Here is a 19,830-nt window from a genome sequence, read left to right on the forward strand (position 1 = left end):
CTCCACTGCTCGTGTTGCCACGTTCATGAGTTCCACAAAGACTGCTTCAGAGATAGATGGTTCGAGGTTGCTATGAAACAGCGATGCAGTACATACATACATTCATGCTTTCTTGGAGAGGAATGTTCGTGAACAGGCTGGATATGTCAAAGGACGACATAGTCACAGCATTCTGGTCCCGCTCCAATTTACGCATGGTTTTAGCAAAACGAGAACGAATCTTTGATTATATACTCAGAGAATTCCTCAAGAACAGGTTGCAATAATTCACTCAACCACTTGAAGAGTTCATGTTGCACAGAACCGTTGCACAGAACATGTGATGTTGCACAGAACATCAATAGGATCAGACATAGTGGGATGCCTTCTTTATATATTTTGGGCAACCTGCAGATCCGAGGACACTGTGAACCATGTGAACGGATCCGCTCATATACTTAATGTCGGAGTTCTTTACTTTTGCACAATTGCAATAAACATGTTTGCAATTTCCGTTCAAGTGCAGTTGTGCGGTCGCGGTGAGCCACATTACCAAGCAATTTGAACTTTGTTTCGTCGTTCAGAACCTCAAGCATCATTTCCACGTAATTGCGCTTGTTCAGAACAACTACTCCGGATCCTTTATCAGATTTACAGATAAATATGTCTGGGTTGGTCTTCAGGCAGCGAGCAGTGTCCAGACATTCACGTTCCAGATGGAAATGACATGTGTCATCAGTCCTGAATGTGCCCCAGACGATCATGCTGAATGGTTCCAGATTGTGGCACATGCTCAGACTGAAGTACATTCACATGTTCTGAAGCCACATTTAGACACACATGAGCTCCTGTTCTTTGCAAACAAAAAGAGTTTGTGCAAACAGTGCATTTGTTCTGACCTTGATCCATTAAAATGGTAGGTCTCAGGTTTCCTCGGCGCCTCTAGGCCACGATGTGTATGTTTGTGTCAGTAACAGCCCAAAGAACCAATCCCCAACTGTCTGAGAAAATAAATTGTTTTCTCTTGCATTTGCATATCCGGTATTCTTGTGTGTGTCCTAACGTGCTGCAAGACGAAAAGCTCTGACATTGTCTTTTCTTCTCTCTGCTATTTAAATATATATACATTGAAGCATGCTCAACACAGAGTGGCAGTGCTGTCAAAGCAGTTCATTAAGCTGGGGTTACAAACCTGAATGGGTTGCCATTCCATCCCAGGAAGGAATTTTGAATTAAGCAAGGGTGGCAGCAATAACTCACCTACTCTTTACAAGGACATCATAGGATCTTTGACATCCACCAACTAAATTTTGGCAGACAGGACATCCAGTTTAATATCCATCCAAGAGACGGCACACACTGCATAATCACCCAGCCTGTTCCCTTCATGTACAGCGTTTTTGGCTGCTGGTTGCATTGGTTAGGGGCGAGGCTATGTCGCTGATGCCGCAGCTATGCCTCTATTACCAGTACACTGGTGCTCATTTTGCCAACTTACAGCCAAGCTAGACAGCTTACAGCCAAGTGTGCGTATCTCTAGGCCATCCTGCCAGATCTTATGTTAATATATTTTTGCGGAAATGACTTCTCCGGGCTAAGAATAGGTAAATACCATGCCTCCCCTCACAATGGTTGTATCTTAAACCGCTTTTCCATAATCCCTTGTTATTGTTTTAACCACTGTAAATCTGCCTATGTTCTTTTAAAAGATAGCAGACAAGTGGCCTTGCAAGCAGACAAGAGTATGAGTTCAGGCATGCTCTTGCAGTCCCTCAAACCTTCAAAATTAACTGAGAACCTTCGGGTTGGGGTTTCGGCTTGAGTGACGCTTGACCAACCAATGAGTGCCAAGTGGGCAGAGCTATTAAACGTCACGGGGCGGGACATAGGCAGAATTGATAAAAAGCCTGAAGGGCGTTCAGGCAAGAGGACTTGCGAATGCAAACACCAGTGGACTTCACCCACCCGAACGGGCCACAATACAGAGCTCCATTGTCTTGTGTGCCCTCTGTTCTTGTCCTCTCTGTCATTTGATCGAGATCTTCAGTTAGGTAATTAAGGTTCCCGCCCATTCGATTTCACGCGGTGTGTTTTCCATTGATTAATTATACGTGTTGTCCTATTGTAATTGTTTGCACTCCTGTCCTCTTCCATCCCCATTTTAAAACATATTTCAAATCCACTGGGTATCTTTTGAGTTATTCAGACAGTGTTCCATCTTTGATTCGGACCCTGGAGAGGCGAGGTGCCCAGCGCCACCCAGTGCTCCAATTGAACCCATTATAGACGAAGCAAGGCCCTTAATCATTCCTGATGTTGGCTTAATGGTTAGGAGTGGTGGGCTTTGGATCCTTGGGTCCTGAGTTCAAATCCTGCTTGGTTGTTGAATTAATACCGGCTTGTGTTGACTCAGCCTGTCATCCTTCTGAGGTCAGCAAAATAAGTACCAGCTTGCTGGGATGATTGAGCCATTTGAATATCCTGTGTTAGAGTGGCAACCTGTCTGGAATTGTGCCCAATAGCCCAGGAGACTGCTTTGGCAGCATTGATCCTCTGCACCGTGTTTGGTCTTGATGGATGAATGGAAGGCCCTGAATCTGGTTCACAGCATCTTGGCCTTTTGGCCAGCATCATTGCTGTAACTATATATATATATATATATAATATCTTTTTTAAGACAGTGCTTATATCAGTGAGTTTGAACACTTTTGATTATATTGCTTCATATGAACAAAAAATGGGAATGCTTTTTACATTGGGAATGGAAACTAAACTTTTAGATCATATAATTTAATATGGCCTTCAGCCAAAATCATTTAAAAAAATTATTATTCATTTGTATTACCAACTTTTGAAATAACAATTGCCCAGTATGGGACTTTTAACCAATATCTTTTGACTTTTATTATTATTTGCCATCATAGATCATTTCAATAACATTCATAACATGCATGAAGCCAGTTTTTGATTGATATAAATTTGGTCATAAATGATGTCTGTTTCATCGTTTTCACTGTATTAATCTAAATGATAATCTGCAAGAAGCAAGCAGCATGTGTTTTTCCAACCAGTAAATTTGTAACATTGAATGAAGAACAAATGCCTTATCTATCACGTCTGGGAAAGCAACGATTGCCATTTTTAACCTAATTATACATTTCATTGGAGACATGTATCTCGAAGATGGATGACCCTTTGACAAACCATGTATGAATCTACGGAGTCTGACCTCATGACAGAAACGACCTTGGTGTCATATGTCACATTTGACCTTGACCCTGCAACACAGCTTTTGCATTTCGAAACAAGATGTCAGATTAGCAGATGGACTCCATGAATCGAAAAGATATTGGATGAGATTTGGTTGTTTGTCAAACCCCATCCAATTTAAAAATCGATTGATTTTTTTCCCCTGGCATTGAAGAGGTTTTGCGTAAGGTCTTCACATATATCGAAGGGCCTGAGACAGCGACGATTATACTACTGAATCATGAATCTTTCACCGATTTAATTTCCTGAAAGAAGAAAAAAAAACTGATTGGTTGATTCTTATTAATGGTTTTGGAAATACTTACGAAGACATACGAGGATTGCCAATGTGGCGCAGGAGTGCCAAACAATAAAACAATTGCAACTGATCAATTTATTATAACGATACAATACGTTTGTTATTGAAAAAACAACATAAAATCAGAAGTTTTAAAGAATTATCTTGTATCTCATCTTTTGTAGATACATAAAGACATTATTTTACATATTATATATTGTTTTCATGCTGCTGTGCACAATGTTGGATTCTCAAATAATGGTCATTGTCTGTTTAATATCCCCATTCCTGGCAAGTTGTTTAACTTCCACTTGTTTATATCACTTACAAGGCCAAAAATGTCTCGTACAAGGAACTTTATCACTGGAGGAGACCATTAAGCCAAACAAGCCTGCATAATGGTTGCCAACCTTTGGTTGTTTGTCCTTGCCATATCCTTTTTAAATGCTGCGTATCAGTTCAGTTCGGATCAGTTTTTTTATTTACACTCTTGAATCAATCAAAGAAACACAACACAAGAAACATACATGTTATTATGAGAACAGTGGAGAAACCTGAGTAAAAGCATGGCTTGTACAAATCCAGGTCCTTCTAACAATGAATTGTAGTTCAAAATAAGACAGAAATAAGATACTTATTATGAGAATAACAAGTTGGTGGATAAATCGAAGCTAATCAGAAAGAAGGTAAACAGAAAATAACGCAAATTGAGAATGGTGGTGTGGGAGGAGGAATCAGCTGGTATGCAATACTTTTCATTAGCATCACAATATCACTCATTACTCATTTATTACCAGTGATTACTACGTCGATTTGTCATATGCTTCTGTAATAATAAAATTTTGAGATTGATTTTTCAGCTATTAACACCAATGGTTTCCCTCTGGCTCACTTTAAGCAAATTCCATAACTTTTGTCCATTATAAGTAATAGTTTAGTTTACAAAGGAAGTTCATGTTTGTTATGAATGGTACATATCATCTTCTCTTGTTGGGTAATTATGAATGACTTCATTGTTAACAAAAGTTTGAGCAAGTTTCAGGGGCATCTCATTTCAATGCAGCTGCAACATTAGTAAAACCAAATGTACTTAAAACGGTACTCGGTAGAAAGAATACCTCCACCAGGCTGAACAGTTTACGGTTTGTATCCAACTGATATGCTGGAACTGAACCAAAATTGAATCAGCTTGTTCTTGTCACCTGACCAACTCATCCACGTAGTTTTGTCATTACTCATCCACAACTTTTTTGAAATGTCATGCTATGTATTATTTTTGGCCCCATCTCTCAATAGTGAATATAACTTAAAAATTAAAAAATTCTCGTCTCCAGGTCCGGATTTGTATATTCACCAAAATCGAATTGATTCGTCCTTGTCCCACAACTTCTGTCCTTGTCCCATTCGCCCCTAACCTAACCCTAACCCTAACACCCCTGCGCCAACTGCCGTCAGGAGCGGGTTCGCACCCGGCCACCTCTACCACAATTGGTGTCAAGAGAGGGATTTTTCGAGCCCCCCACCCTCATCACGCCATTTGGCATCGCGGAGGGATTCTTGAATCTATCGGGACCATGACATTTGGGCTCGGAGCGAGCTAAGCTTTAAAAAATAAATAAGTAAATAAAATAATTGGGAATTTAAATTCCCTTCATCACGTCTCTACCATTGAGAGGGAGGTGGTCGGAGGAATCGAGGTACAAAGTATAATAAATAATTTTCGTCTGGGGAGATTGGACGCGTGCGTGAAATGGCGGATGAGCACGAAATGTCGATGATTGTACTAGATAGTGATCCTATTGAAGGAAGTGAGTCCGGGGGGAGGGAGGGTGGGGAGGAGGGGGGAGAATTGAGTGATAATAAGAGGATGGGAGTCTCCCCGGTCTCAAGCATAGGTCCCCCTTCCTCCACAGTGGGAGAGAATGACACAGAGGAGCGGGTGCGATGACTCTCCAGGTCATGTTAAAACAGTTAATGAGTGAGCAAAGGAAAGATTTGATGCGGAAAATGAATGGAATGGAAAACAAAATGAATGAACAAAGGAATGAAATGAAAGAAATGAATGGACGATTGGAAGGAAAAATTGAAGGGGAAATCAAAGGCATCACTGATCAAATGAACAAAATTAAGAAAGGAATAATACAGGAACTGGAGGTACGAGTTGGGAAAGTGGAGGAAGAGGCAGAGCTCCGAATGGAGGACAGACTGAGAGAATTTGAGACTGAATTGGTGGCCCATTTTGGAGAAATGGAAACGAAAACGGCAGAAGGATTTGAGTAGGAGGGAAGAAATATTGGGAAAAATAGAAGAGGGACAAATCCAGGTCAGGATACATGGTCAGGATGGGAGAAAAGTTGGAAGAAGAAATTGAGTCCACAAATAAAAGAATTGACCAAGTAAACAAGGACATGGAGGCCATAAAGCAATGGCAGAAAGGAGGAAATGAGATTTTGTAAGTGCCAGAGTGGTGCTTTGACTGAAGAGGTGCAAAATATGGGGGTCCGTGTAGCAGAACAAGAGCGGGCATTAACTGATAGAGGCCCATGGGAGCCGCAATTTAATGGGGACAGGTTGGATGAGATGTTACATGAGTGGCTGAACATTGTGGACAGTAACATTGAGGCAAAGGTTGCTTGGGTCCAACAGAATCTGCGAGACAAAGTGAGTCGGACCAATAGGCAGATGCAGGACGAGATTAAAATGACTCAGGGGACCCCCACCTCAAATTGCATTTGGGCATCAGAGGCTCCCAAGTCAAATACAATATTGGGTGGGGGGTGCCTTGGCCCTGAGCTGGAATTGGATATGGAGGGATGGGGAGAAGAGTTTTAAAAAACAGTGTCATCCCTCTGAGTACATTTTGATGGGTCAGGAAGTCTCGAGGCTTTCCTGACACAATTGAAATGCATGTCTCAGCTCAATGGTTGGGGGGAACAAGAGCGCATGGGAAATCTGGTGACGAAACTGCGGGGCCCAGCCGCCGACGTTTTAAACATGGTCCCAGAGGATACATGGACGAGTGAGGGCATTTGCGACGCCTTGATCCAGAGGTTTGGGATGGATGCGAGGTGCGATCTGATTCAGGCGCAGTTGCAGCATCATAAAATGAAACCTGGCGAAACGTTACAGGACCTTGCCCAGGATGTATACCAATCTGTGAGGACTGCATATCGGACTGACAAAGAGATGTGGGCCAAGATTGCGACAGAAAGATTTACGGCTGCTCTTCCTGATTCCGAGGTCCGAATCCAAGTGGAACTGCAGGGTCTGACCTCTGTGTACCGAGCGGCTGAGTATGCAGAGGGACTGACTTTTTTGAGGAAGTCGAACTGCGTATCAGACAGGCCGTCAGTAACGGTGCGACAGGTGGAGGTACGGGATGAGGAAGAGAGGCAGGAGGAATCGAGCATTATCCGGATGCGAAGAGGGATCAGCAGGCAGCTGTCAGATGTGATTAAGGGGAAATTTGCAGCAGGTGAGTCACAGCGATGCGATCTGGGGTCGCCAACGGGGCAGCCCAACCCTCATCAGGTTGGCCTGGGATTTGAGCGAGGTGCTCCATCTGGATTTCTGAAGGGTCCATTTATGGGGAGTTGTTTCACATGTGGGAGATGAGGGCACATGCAGTGATACTGTCAGAACCCACCCATATACAGACCTCCGAGCAGGCCTCACAGCCCGGAGAGGGGAGGACCTCCCATCGGATCACAGGGTCTGGAGAGGGGGTCACTGCCTAGGGTGGGCCCGGCAGCCGCTGCGGGTTGTCCGGGAAACTAGAGCGGTCTGAGCATACAGGGCCATACTTGGCTGGGAAGTGTTTGGAGAAGCGCCCTTCTTTGGTGAAGATGGTGAATTGCAGAAGAATTGGCATGGGTAATTTGAGGGATGGATGCAAAATTGAGGGGGAATTTTGTGAGGCTGTGGTGGACACTGAGGCCAGTGACACCATTATAAATAGGAATGTATTACACCAGTGGGTTGGAGGCTGGGATAAAATTGATAGATTAGTAGGACACAGCCTTCAACTGGTTTTGGGGGTGACAGCTCCAATATTGGGGCGTGGGGTTGTGAGGATGGATTTGGGCGGTCTGGAGGTCAATGTGGTGGTATGGGTGGCCGAGGTGTGTGACCATTGTCTCCTGGGACTGTTTCCTGGTGGAACACGACTGCCAGCTAGACCTTGGGCGGGGCCATATGTGGTTGGTTACTGAGAGGCTGCAGTTGGTCTGCAGCCTCTGTGGGGGATGATGAGGAGGTGCAGCGGACATGGCTGCAGGTTCCACGCACTGTAACAGTGCCTCCCAGGTCTGAGGTCTTGGTAATGGCAGAGTTGGCAGCAGGTGCTCATCACATTGGTCAGCTGGGACTAGTGGAGCCATGGTCCTCACAGGGTGCCGAAGGACTGATGGTGGGTCACACCCTGGTGGACATTCGTGGGCCAATGTTGGCCATCCACGTGCTGAACGTGTCCGATAGCCCTCGCACGGTAAGGAGCGGAGCTGTCGTCGCCAAGTGTAGTTGAGTAGTGGAGTAGCAGAGTAATAGAGGTCGCCGGAGGAGGTGGATCCACATGCCTGCCAGCACAGCCGGACGAAAAGGGAAATTTGGGGGAAATTGTTTGGCCCGAGGGAGTCCAGGACATGATGACACGCTTTGAAGAGGGCCGAACATCGGAGCATGGAAATGGCTCACGAGTTTGTGAGGAAGCAAATTGGCTCGGCTTCCTCACACATGAAATTGAAATATGATATCCGGGCTCATACACCCCGTTTTCTTCCTGGAGACCTTATTTGGCTTTACTGGCTCCGGAGGAAAAGGGGGGTATGTCCAACACTTACCTCACCCTGGAAGGGCCCCAAGGTGGTGCTTCGACAAGTGATTGATGTGGTTTTCAAGATTCAGATGGGCCCGCATACCCTTCCACAGATAGTCCATGGAGATAGATTGACTCACTATCAGGGTCAGGAGACTCCTGGGTGGATCGGAAGGGTGCGACAAAAGTGAGAAGGGGTGGATGACACTTTTAGACCCGACTAACCTGCGACAACTTTCACTTAGGATAAGGTGCCTGGATGCTAACTGTCCCAAGGGTTCAGTTTTGCTAGAAATTGGGACATGCTTAATTGGATGAGAGCGAGCAAGAGTGACTCAATGGTCAGTCAAGGGATTGGTTTTGAAACCAAAATTGTCTGTGGAATTGATGTCTGTTATGTGTAATTAATTGAATTGTTTCAAGAATGAATGTCAGTAATAACATGTAAGCAGGTCATGGCAGTATAGGAACATGATCACTATTTTTGCATTGCATTGTTGAGAATTGAATGACAACAGGGGAGGTGATGAGATGTTGGACTGTGTGGGTGGGAAAGATATGTGGGACCGCAGGAATAGATCAAGCTCTGGAGGAGCAGTGACTGCAGCCCCCACTGAGGTAATTTGTCCTTGGTAGCTGGTGGTGTCTGGAAATAGAGACCCGTTGGAAGGGGAGGTCTGATTGGGCGACCAGAGACCCCTGGTGACCTGTATGAGGCCGTGAGAGCCTGGATGTGTGGAGACAATCCCCGATGGGGTGTACAGCAAAGGAACTGCTTGGCTGTCAGGGACCGAATAGTTGAAATGGGGGGGGGGGGGGCAGGCGAAGAAGTCGTAAGTAGAGCAACTTGGCTTTGGACTGCGGATACCACAACCAGAAGAGCCCACCCCATCATTTTTGTTGTATGGTAACTCCCCTCTGCTCAGTTGAGGATCACGCATGTGTGTAACAACATTAAAGCCATGGTCTTGCAGGGTTGGGATGAATGATTGATATTGGGTTAATGTATGAATGGGTGAGGAAGGTTCACTAAATCCATGTCACTAACCTGTACTGGGGAGGCAGAGCTTGTGGAAATTTGGATAGGCAAATTGGGCCAGTTCCACAGGTCATATTGGGTATTGTGGCATCCACCGATGAACGTAATCTTTAGAAGGGGGGTTGTACAGACATGAAAGTTAAAAAAAATTGGTTAAAGTTTTATCCATTATAGTCGGTTTTAGTGTGTATTTTCTGAAATTTTCTATCGCCCCAGGAGTTAGGAGCGAAGAACGAAGAGTTTTGCAATATTTGAGTTGTGCTTAAGGGGTGTAAAAACGTAAAGGGGAATAGGTAATTTAGCTACGGCTCACTTCCCACAACCCCTTTTAATTTATTTCATAAGCTAATTAGGTGTGAGTCAGTAAGTGGGAAGGCCGGAATGGTAACACCTGCATTGAACCTTGCAGGAGCTTCAGTTCCGGGGAGGGGGCTGTGTTATGATTATGGGGGTAGATGAACTGATTTAATAGTACGGATATGATTGTAAAGTGTAGCATGGTCCGTGGATGGGTAGAAGTAAATAAGTCAGGGAATCTGTCAGCTTAAGTGTTACGTGTCACCACACGAGGGGAAGTGAGGTGTAAATTAGCTTTGAGAGTAAATATAAGTTCTGCTGTACGTGATTACGCTCTGTGATTTTTCTCTATGTTTTTATATTCCAAGCCATCCCACAGAAGGAGAAGCCCCGCCTTCCTGGGTTTGAGCAGGGAAGAATGCACGTCTGGAGTGATCGAGCAGAGCAGATTGAGCAGAGCCAATTGAGGAGGTGTCGGCCAGATCTGCGTGTGTAGAGTGTGGAAAGCTGCTACAAGTGAAGTGCTATTCTGCCTGCGTGTGCACGTGGATGGTGGAGGCGCCTTCTTCCCTGGCTGGACAAGAGACGGCGCCATTTTGCTTGCAAGTACACATACTGGACGAAGCTCCCCAACACCAGATCGACGAGGGCCAGCCCTTGGCCAGGCTGAGTACCAGTGTATTTAAAAAAGGTTTTTTTTTATTATTCCCGCGGTTTCGAAGAAAAGCGGGAATAATGTGATTGTCTCCGCCGTCCGTCCGTCCGTCCGTCCGTCCGTACATCCATCTGTCTTACCCTGTAACTCCTCCTACACCGTTTGAAATAGGAACTTGAAACTTTGGGACATAGTCGATATATGTATGGGGAAGTGCACAACACTGTCGGATTTTTGATATGACCCCTAGGGGCCGGGCCAGAGGGGGTGGGGTCATGGGGGATGATTTTTATTTTTAAGTGCATTTACCATTGTACATGGTAAATTCTTTTATCAAGAACTTACTTATGTGGCCCCCATGAGTAACAAACAGTCTTAGGTTTTACTGTATTTATCTAATTGATTATGAATAATTAATATTATACACAGTTCATTCCTATGATTAAATTGATGCACAGTTCTATATTGCTGGACAGTGTTAAATTAATGTTTCATGAAATGCTGACATGCTTGCAATGATTTCTGATTTAGTAAACATAGTAAGTCCTTGGTTATAAAGCACATCAAATAGAAAAGAATAGTCAATCCATTTTGCAAGATAAAATTTCACCTAGGGTTAATGGGACAAAGCAGTGCGCGTGGGAATATGCGATGGTGTGCCATCGACAATGTAGTTCTAGTTTTCATTTGTCAACCCTTTGTCTGTGTTTGCATCTGTGTGTGCGAGGCTTCGATCATAGAAGTTATTTATTCTCTTCGTTTCATTTCACCTTCATTATTGTCCTTATAAATAATTGTGTTTCATTAAATGTATTCCCTTATAAATAAATCACATTTCATGTATTTGTAGTGGGGTTTGTGGATCAAACCCCCTCTGCTGTCCATCCTCTGTAATCATCCTTCCGTTCTATTCCGAGTACTCCTCCGTCCGCTATTACCCTCACTGGGCTCTGTTGTCTTCCCCCACACAGCAGCATTGCCTCAGCCATACCCTGAGAGCGCGCGCTAAAATCCATGTCAATGAGCGTGTCTGCCTTCTCGGAATAAAGACCTCTTGACCTCCCGGGAGGATGATAGATTTGAACCACCTGGCAACCATAAATTTACGTTGTGGGATTCGAACCCCAGAACCCCTGCGACAACTGCTGTCAGGAGTAGGATTTGAACCCGGTCACCCCCTCGACAAGATATAATATATATATATATATATATATATATATATATATATATATATATATATATATATATATATATATATATACATACATACATAAATAGTCCAATAATTTAATAAGTAATTAATGTACGTACTCAGTCCAACTCACGTTCAAACTGTGCATAATTAATAGACATAATCAGAGGTAGACCAAGACTTCATCTTGAGGAGGGTTCACCGTCCACCCGTGTTTTCAGTTTTACATATGGTATATGCATAGATATTTGATATGAAGTCAATTGGTTGAAAATTGACGATTTATGACCTTGACCTTTTGACCTATTGACCTCAAGCACAATGGGTTTCCAGCATGTCACTACCTCTTCCAGGTGGTGAAGTTTCATCAAGATCAGAGTAAAAATGTGACCTGTTAGCGATTGACAAACAAACAGACTGACAGACAGAACAAGTAAAACAGACATAACATGTTATAGCCCATGTGGTTTTTGTAATTTTGCTGTACGGAGTTAGAGGGCCAGCGCATATTTATTTACAACTAAAATGGTCACTAGTCCATCAGTCGGCCATCCTTGATCAGATCGCAAAATAAAGTGAGGTGCACTTATCTGCCATCATGTACTGTGCTTTTGCCAAGTTTGAACAAAATCTGACATGCAAGTCCGAGAAACGGTTGGGGGACACGTTTAAGAAACAACATGGCCACCAGTCGGCCATCTTGGATTTTATCTCAAAAAAAATTAACATGCGCAAGCCATCATTCATCATCTGTGTGCTAAGTTTGAACAAGACCGGTAAATGCATGTCCGAGAAATGGTTGAGGACCTGTTGAACATCGGGTTTTTACAATGGTTCCCAGTCGGCCATCTTTGATCAATTTGCGAAACAAAGTGATGTGCATGTGCATGCCATCATGTAATATCTTTGTGGGAAGTTTGAACAAAATTAGTCCATACTTGTCCAATGTATGGCTGCGGATGGACGGATCCATGAGACCCAATCCATAAGCTCCAGTGTCAGACTCAGTTCAACAGGGACTAATAACAAATGAGACCAACCAATATACTTGCAAATCTTCGATTTCGCAAGCAACATGAAAGATGTCATGTATAGCATCAGGTCAGGTAAGGTATGGGAGCATGCGCTGGAGCAGCGCATCGCTGCGTCCACTTTCCGCCGTTACTTCAGGGGCCTCCGTCTGGCAATCCCCCAGGCAGATATCTGGACCATCCCCATCTCCTTGAGATGCTGATCAACCTGCTACAACCACGAGGCACGTGCTCGGCCCATTGGCCTCCTTGACTCACGAGACTCCCTCGCTGAGAGAATCTGGTGAGCCGGATCAGCATCATTAAAACGAGTCACATGTCCACACAGCCGCAGCTGACGCTCACGGACTATTCAAGTAACAAATCTCATTTGAGTCTATCCAACTGCTCATTGGAAATAAAGTGTCCACTCCGACCAGCGATAGCCAAGGATTCTCCTAAGAGACCTGGTATCAAAGGAATGAGGTCCCTGTCTCAGATCTCTGGTCAGAATCCAAGACTGGAAGCACCAAGGACCTGAAGACTCGGACTTTCGTCCCCCCGCACAGGCACCGGCAGCGCCACAACCCATGATCCAGTGAATACATGACTCCCCAGGCCTGACCCAGAAATCTGTTGACCTCTAGCTCACAGCCAGCAGAGACATGAATATCACTGCCAAAGAAAGTGAATCTCTATGTGACCTCAACATCCTCGCCACAAACAGGTACAGACAGGATAACAGTATCCAAGATGTCATTGAAAGCCCGGATCTTCATTTTGACCCAGGAAACCTGTAATCCCAGTGGATCCAACTCCTCATTTCAGCACCTCGAGGGCCCCCAAAAGGATATCTAAAGTTTCTGCAAAGATGACTGCATCATCTGTGAAATCAAGGTCAGAGATCTTGACATTCCCAAACGATGCAACGCAGCTTGATCTCTCCAACATCCTCCCTAGAATCCAGTCCATACAAGTGCTGAAAATGTGGGGGCCAATACACACCCCTGAGGAACTCTAATAACAATTGGAAATAAGTCAGAGATGGAACCACCACACTTCACAGCACTCTCAGTACCAGAGTAGAGTTCAGACATCAGATCGATCAGTTTTGGTGGCACCCCACGAAGACCAAGAATCCTCCAGAGGGCATCCCGATTCACCGAATCGAACACTTTACAGTACAGCCTGACTGCTCTGGACGCTGGTGCTCAAGCAGATGGTGGTGAACCCTATCAATAATTATCCGACTGAAGACCTTGCCCGACACTGAGAGCAGCGTCACCCCTCGGTAGTAGTTGCAGTCTTGGTGATCACCCCTTCCCTTTCCAGAGAGGGACAAGAAGACCCCTCTTCCAGTCAGTTGGGATGATGCCTGTGTTCCAGGCAGAGCACAGAACTGCATGCAATGACACGAGTGCAGCATTTCCACCAGCCACGAGGTTTGGCATCGATGTCACAGATCCCAGGAGCTTCACCCCCATTTCAAGTGGTTGACCACAGCCTGTGTTTCCACAAACGACGGTGGATCAGAGTTGATTGGAGGGTCAGCAATAGGAATAGTAACACCCCTGGCATCCAATCCGACAGCTGATGGATCAGCCTGATACAGCTGCTCAAAGTAACCGGCCCAGCGGGCCTTCACTTCGGACTCATCTGTCAAGAGCCCACCATGCCCTGCTCTAACTGCAGTACACCGAGGAAGGGGCTTGGAGGAACGTAATGCACAAATATCCCTGTAAATAGGACGAGAATTACTTGACTATCGATGATGCTCTACCCCCTCACAGATTCCTCGCACATAGGCCTGCTTGTCCACTCTTAGTGCACATACAGTTTTACACCTCAGCTCCCTGAACAGCTCAATTCTGCCATTCAGCCTGGCCCTGCGACTCTGGTCAATGGTATCCAGTGTCCCTTGAGAGACAAAGTTCCTCTTCGCCCTCTGGTGAGTTCCAAGACATCCACCGGAAACATCAAGGGTGGTGTTCTTGAAGGCACTCCACAACTCTTCAGGCTCCCCCAAAGCACCCAGTCCCCCCAAATCTCCACTCAGCCTATTCGCAAACTCCTCAGCTACCCTATCATCCTTGAGTTTGCCAACATCCAGCCTAAGCTAGGATGGTACCATTCTCCTGGATTTAAGCTGAAACTTGAGAGTTACTATAACAAGCCTGTGGTCAGTATTGAGGAACTGAGCACTCCTGTCGACCCTGCAGTTCTGGATCATCCTCCAGCGAACATCAATGAGCACATTGTCAATCTCCTTTGCCACACTGCCAGCATTGCAATACCAAGTCCAGTGATGAGCTTGTGGGCGCTGAAACCATGAAACAGCCACCCTAAGTCCATGACTTCTTGCAAGGTCAAGGAACTTAGTGCTATTCATGTTCACAGCTCCAGATCCATCCTGGGACCAACACATGTCTCACAACCATCCCTATCAGTTCCAGTCGATGCGTTGAAATCCTCCAAGACTAGAAGAGTATCTCACCTGGGGCACTGATCAACCACAGACTCGAGTGTGGTATAGAATGTGTCCTTCACAGGGAGATCACTCACCTCAGTCGGAGCATAAACAGAACCAGGGAAATAACACCCATGGAGTGACGAATCCTTAGTCTCACAATACACTTGTTGACCGGTGTTACTTCAATTATCACTGGAGTCAGCTTCTTGGACACAGATACAGAAATTCCTTGGGCATGGTAACCATCAGATCGACCAGAACAATAGGAGGTGATCACCTGCCGTGATGTCGCTGCAATCCGGTCTCCGAACCTCAGAGAGTGCTGCAATACCGATGTCCAAACACTTCAGCTCAGATGATAACATAGACAGGTGATCATCCTCTCTTTGGGATAGGACATTCCAGGCACCCACCTGAGGGGACCGCCTCAAGTTCACCCAAGGAGACCGCCGTCTGGTGGATGACATCTCAGCACCACCCTGACACACTCTCCTGCAATCTGACCTGGGAAGGTTACCCCGTGGTTTCCCTCCTGTCATCAAAATTGGGGGTCCTGAAGGCTTTGCCCCAATCCCATCATCCGGTGAGCTGCCCTGCGAAGGGCAGCTGCACAGGAGGTTCTCCCACGGAGTGGGTTTTCAGATTAATTTTTTTTAATGCTTTTAGTATGTTTTGCGGAATGAAGGGTTTTCAGGTGGCTGGAGTGCAAATCCTGCCACCAACTTCATCATAAAAAGTAAACCAACTCTAGGAGGACGTCCGCAGACACAGTTGGGCACTAGATATGGATTGCCGTTGGCTCACAATGCCGTTGACTCCGCCCTTTGACAGTTTTTGTTTTTCATCCTGCTGGGTGTCCATATCATACACCCTTCTCACCAAGAAACTAGGTCGGGGAGACTGTTTAGGTCCAAGAAAGGACAAACTGATTAGATTTTGGTGAAAATCCATACCAGGATCTGGATACGAGAATTTTTTCAGTGATTCTTTACCATTGAGAGATAGAGCCAAAAACGAAATGGAGCACGATATCTCAAAAAGTTTTAGACGGGTTTTGACAAAACTAGGTGGATGAGTTTGGGAGGTGACAAGAACAAGCCGATAAGATTTTGGTGAAGGTCTGGATGCAGATTCGGCCTATGAATGGTTACAAAATGTAAATTCTACAGCCTGAAGGAAGCATGCGCTGTATCGAGTGCCATTCTAGTTACGTCCGTCACCAAAGGTGGATGGATGTTTTGTTTTCACCCCTGCGTTTGATCGATCTCCCATGATACTTCACTGTAGATGTTGTACATTGAACACAATTCCTCTTTGTTGTTTCTAATGTTTGCAGAATTATTATAATTTATTTGAACATTACGCCATCTCACGACTTTTCTCTTCACACTCTTAAAGTCTGATGCCTGACCTCTTGTTTTGATGAAAGAAAACCACAGTTTCATCGTCAGCGACAAATCTTGTACAATCGTGTTTTGTCAGAGACTGCCTCACACTACGCAAAATGCAGGGAGGGATGAGAACTCTAAAAGATCTGAGTACTTCTGCTTTTGCAGTGGTATTGTTACATCGCCAATGGCATGTCAGGAGAAAGAAGCGGCTGTGGGTATAGCCATTGGTGGAGAGAAGGCCAGCTCATGGTGCGTTCAACAACTTACTTGCGGAACTTGCTGTAGAAGATAACATAACTTGTATTTATATTTCCTAGTAGATACCCATTCCCTCTGGGTATGGCCACCACATTAAACTTACATTCACATTTCTTCTTATTCAAACCTGGAAAGACGTGATTTTAAAACAGGCAGCTTGATGATTAAACAAACACGGATTTTTGCTCCAAGTAAGTGGATTTTATCAACTTTTAAACCAAGTAAATCGGTTATTCTCTCAAATTGAACCATTTTTATTATTCTACGACAGCAGGAAAATGGTAATCGGCAAACACTCCTTAATGAGATCGTAGAGCATCTAAACACGTAGTTGGCGAGCAGAAACATGACATTCAGGGTCGCCATCTCACCTGCAGAGCGAGTTGCAAGAACTTTGCATTCTTTGGCCACAGGTAATGCAGTGCTCGGATTTTAACAAGCATTGACTCTGAAAACACACTCACACCGCGCGCGCGCGCACGCACGCACGCACGCACACACACACACACACGGTATAGGTCAATGTAATTAAAAGGCAGAGACATTTGTCATTAAAAGTTTTTGAAACAAAATGTACAGAGAATGGCACGACAGTATTTTCTTGGTTTTGAAAGTTTGCTAAATACTTAAGGAAACACAGGTTAAGCTTCAACTAAGTACTAGATTGAACTTTAATACCTTTTTTTGGCTTCAATGTTCATGTGAGATACTACAATAATAAAAAAATGTATGTTTGTTTGTCTGTCATTCCACACAGAATTTAAGCATGTCTATTATTTACGTACTATTGAAATCTGAGGACATCTATTAATTGCTTAGCATTGCAGCATGAGTGCGTCTACTTTGTCTTTATTTTGTATGCAGCCTGTTGGCGGCTGGTTACATTATTGCTGTGTGACTGGGTCATCGCTGTGCCGCTGATGCAGTGTCCCTTTTTCCAGGAAGCTGGTACTCATTTTGGCGACCCCGGAAGGATGACAGTTTGAGTTAACCCCACCTGGTGTTATTTAACGGTGAAACAGGGGCTCAAACTCAAGACCAGAAGAGTAGATCAAACTCAAGATCAAACTCAAGATCTTAAGCAAGCCAGCTTAACCGTTAAACTAACACCAGGCTTCGTGCGTCAACTAATTATTACATACTATAGGAACTGAGTACGTCTATTAATAAAGTACTATTGGAACGACGTACGTTTTCTAATTATGTACCATGGGAAGGTGAGTACATCTCTAAATTACTTACCATTGGAACGTGAGTATGTCTCTTAATTACTTACCATTGGAATGTGAGTATGTCTCTTAATTACTTAGCATTGGAATGTGAGTACGTGTCTTAATTACTTAGCATTGGAATTGGGTAGATCTCTTAATTACTTACCATTGGAACATGAGTACGTCTCTTAACTACTAGGCATTGGAACATGAGAATGTCTCTTAATTACTTACCATTGGAACATGAGTAAGTCTCTTAATTACTTACCATTGGAACGTGAGAATGTCTCTTAATTACTTACCATTGGAACGCGAGTATGTCTCTTAATTACTTACCATTGGAATGCGAGTACGTCTTAATTACTTACCATTGGAACGTGAGTACGTCTAATTACCTACCACTTGGAACACGATTAAGCCTACATCTATTAATTACGTACAACTGGAACACAAATCCTTGCTTACCAGTGGTTCCCTGGTTATCCATCTATTCCACGTACCACTGGAACACTAGTCGGCCGACACCTATTAATTACGTACTTCTTAATGGAACTAAGTATGTCTCGAAAATATGTACAATTATAACATAAGTACCTCTATGAATTACTTATTTCTTATTGGAACGCACTAATTATGTACAAACATGTATTAATGATGTTTATTATTAGCTTACTGAGAACGTAGTTCTGGGGAGCTTATGGGATGGCGCGTCTTCCGTCCGTGCACAAATACTTGCAACTTTTTCTCTGAAACTACACACAGGATTTCGATGAAACTTTACCAAAACCTTCATCACCGTGAATGTTCCAAAGTTTGTTCATGGCATAAAAAAGAAATCGGGGGTCTAAGGGGGAATCGATGAAGGGGGTTTATTGGAGAGGGGGGGTTGCCCTCCCCCAAATATGCATTTGCTTTCTTTTCAGAAACTACACACCATTTCGGTGAAACTTGACCACAACCTTCATCAATCACCTGTGATGTACCAAAGCTCGTTCACGGCATTATAAACCAGAGTTGGTGTCAAAGCCACCCAATGCTCACCTGTTTATACATTTATCGTTTTTAAAAGACTAGTCGAATAATATTTTTTTTATAAAGCATTGCAGTGAAGTCTGATCCAAATAATTTTAAAGCAATATATGTATTTGTATATTGTAATCAGTAAAAAATAGTGTGGTAGATAAAAACATTAGAAAGGAAATAACTTGCACCAAAAACTTTAACATTTTCACGCTCACGTTCACGCCGGGGGTATCGCTATAGCTCTCTGTTCTTCGAACAGGCGGCTAAAAATCCATAGGTTTTTCTTCATTACATACTGCATTTTGTGGGTCATCCTTGCCTACCAGTGGTTCCCTGGTTATCTTATCCAGCCGTTACCAGGTGAGCGCTCAGGGGTATTGCCCCTATTTTTTATTTAAGAGCAGCACACAAACACAACACAAAATACACCACAAAAGCACACAAAACAAGTCCTGGCGAGGGGCTGCAATCTCTGATTGTTCTTTAGCCTGTCCTCCACACAGTGAGACGAGGTTTTGCAATCATGTGTGTGTGTTTCCGGGCCTTAACTTTTATTACCATTTCAGCTTTTATCAAAAAATGTTCAACAAAGTTTTATTATGAGAATATGGAGAAGACAAATTAATAATTTGGTCAAAAGCTCAAAGGTCAGCATCACATAAACTCGTCAATTTTCATCCAATTGACCTGAAATTTTAATTATCATTTGAGCTATTTGGGGCCGTAACTTTTAACCATTTGAGGTTTTGCCATCAAATATTCAACAAAGCTTTATGATGAGAATATGGAGAAGACAAATGAAGAACTTGGTCAAAAGGTCAATGGTGCCATTTAGCATAGGGAAGAATATGAAATCCGAATTCAAAGCGGACATGCTTTGCATTTTCAGATGATTTATAGTTGTATTTCTATTTGCTTGTCTAACATGATAAATACTGTACAATG

The 19,830-nt window shown here is 44.0% G+C and overlaps 1 protein-coding gene and 1 pseudogene across 2 annotated transcripts in view; one reads left to right on the forward strand and one right to left on the reverse strand.

Moving 5' to 3' along the window:
* EVX1 (even-skipped homeobox 1) overlaps nt 1–17,658 on the reverse strand; it is a 64,709-nt gene extending 47,051 nt beyond the window's left edge. For both annotated transcript variants that reach the window (XR_015057082.1, XR_015057081.1), the window contains exon 1: nt 17,023–17,658. The gene's annotated coding sequence lies outside the window, so the exon portion shown is untranslated. The remainder of the gene's footprint in view (nt 1–17,022) is intronic.
* Nucleotides 5,471–7,303, forward strand: LOC147027528 (uncharacterized; annotated as a pseudogene).
* Nucleotides 17,659–19,830: the final 2,172 nt, after the last annotated feature.

This window comes from Eptatretus burgeri, chromosome 4, assembly GCF_056783735.1.
Source record: "Eptatretus burgeri isolate ZD-2024b chromosome 4, Ebu_testis_v1, whole genome shotgun sequence".
NCBI lineage: Eukaryota > Metazoa > Chordata > Myxini > Myxiniformes > Myxinidae > Eptatretus > Eptatretus burgeri.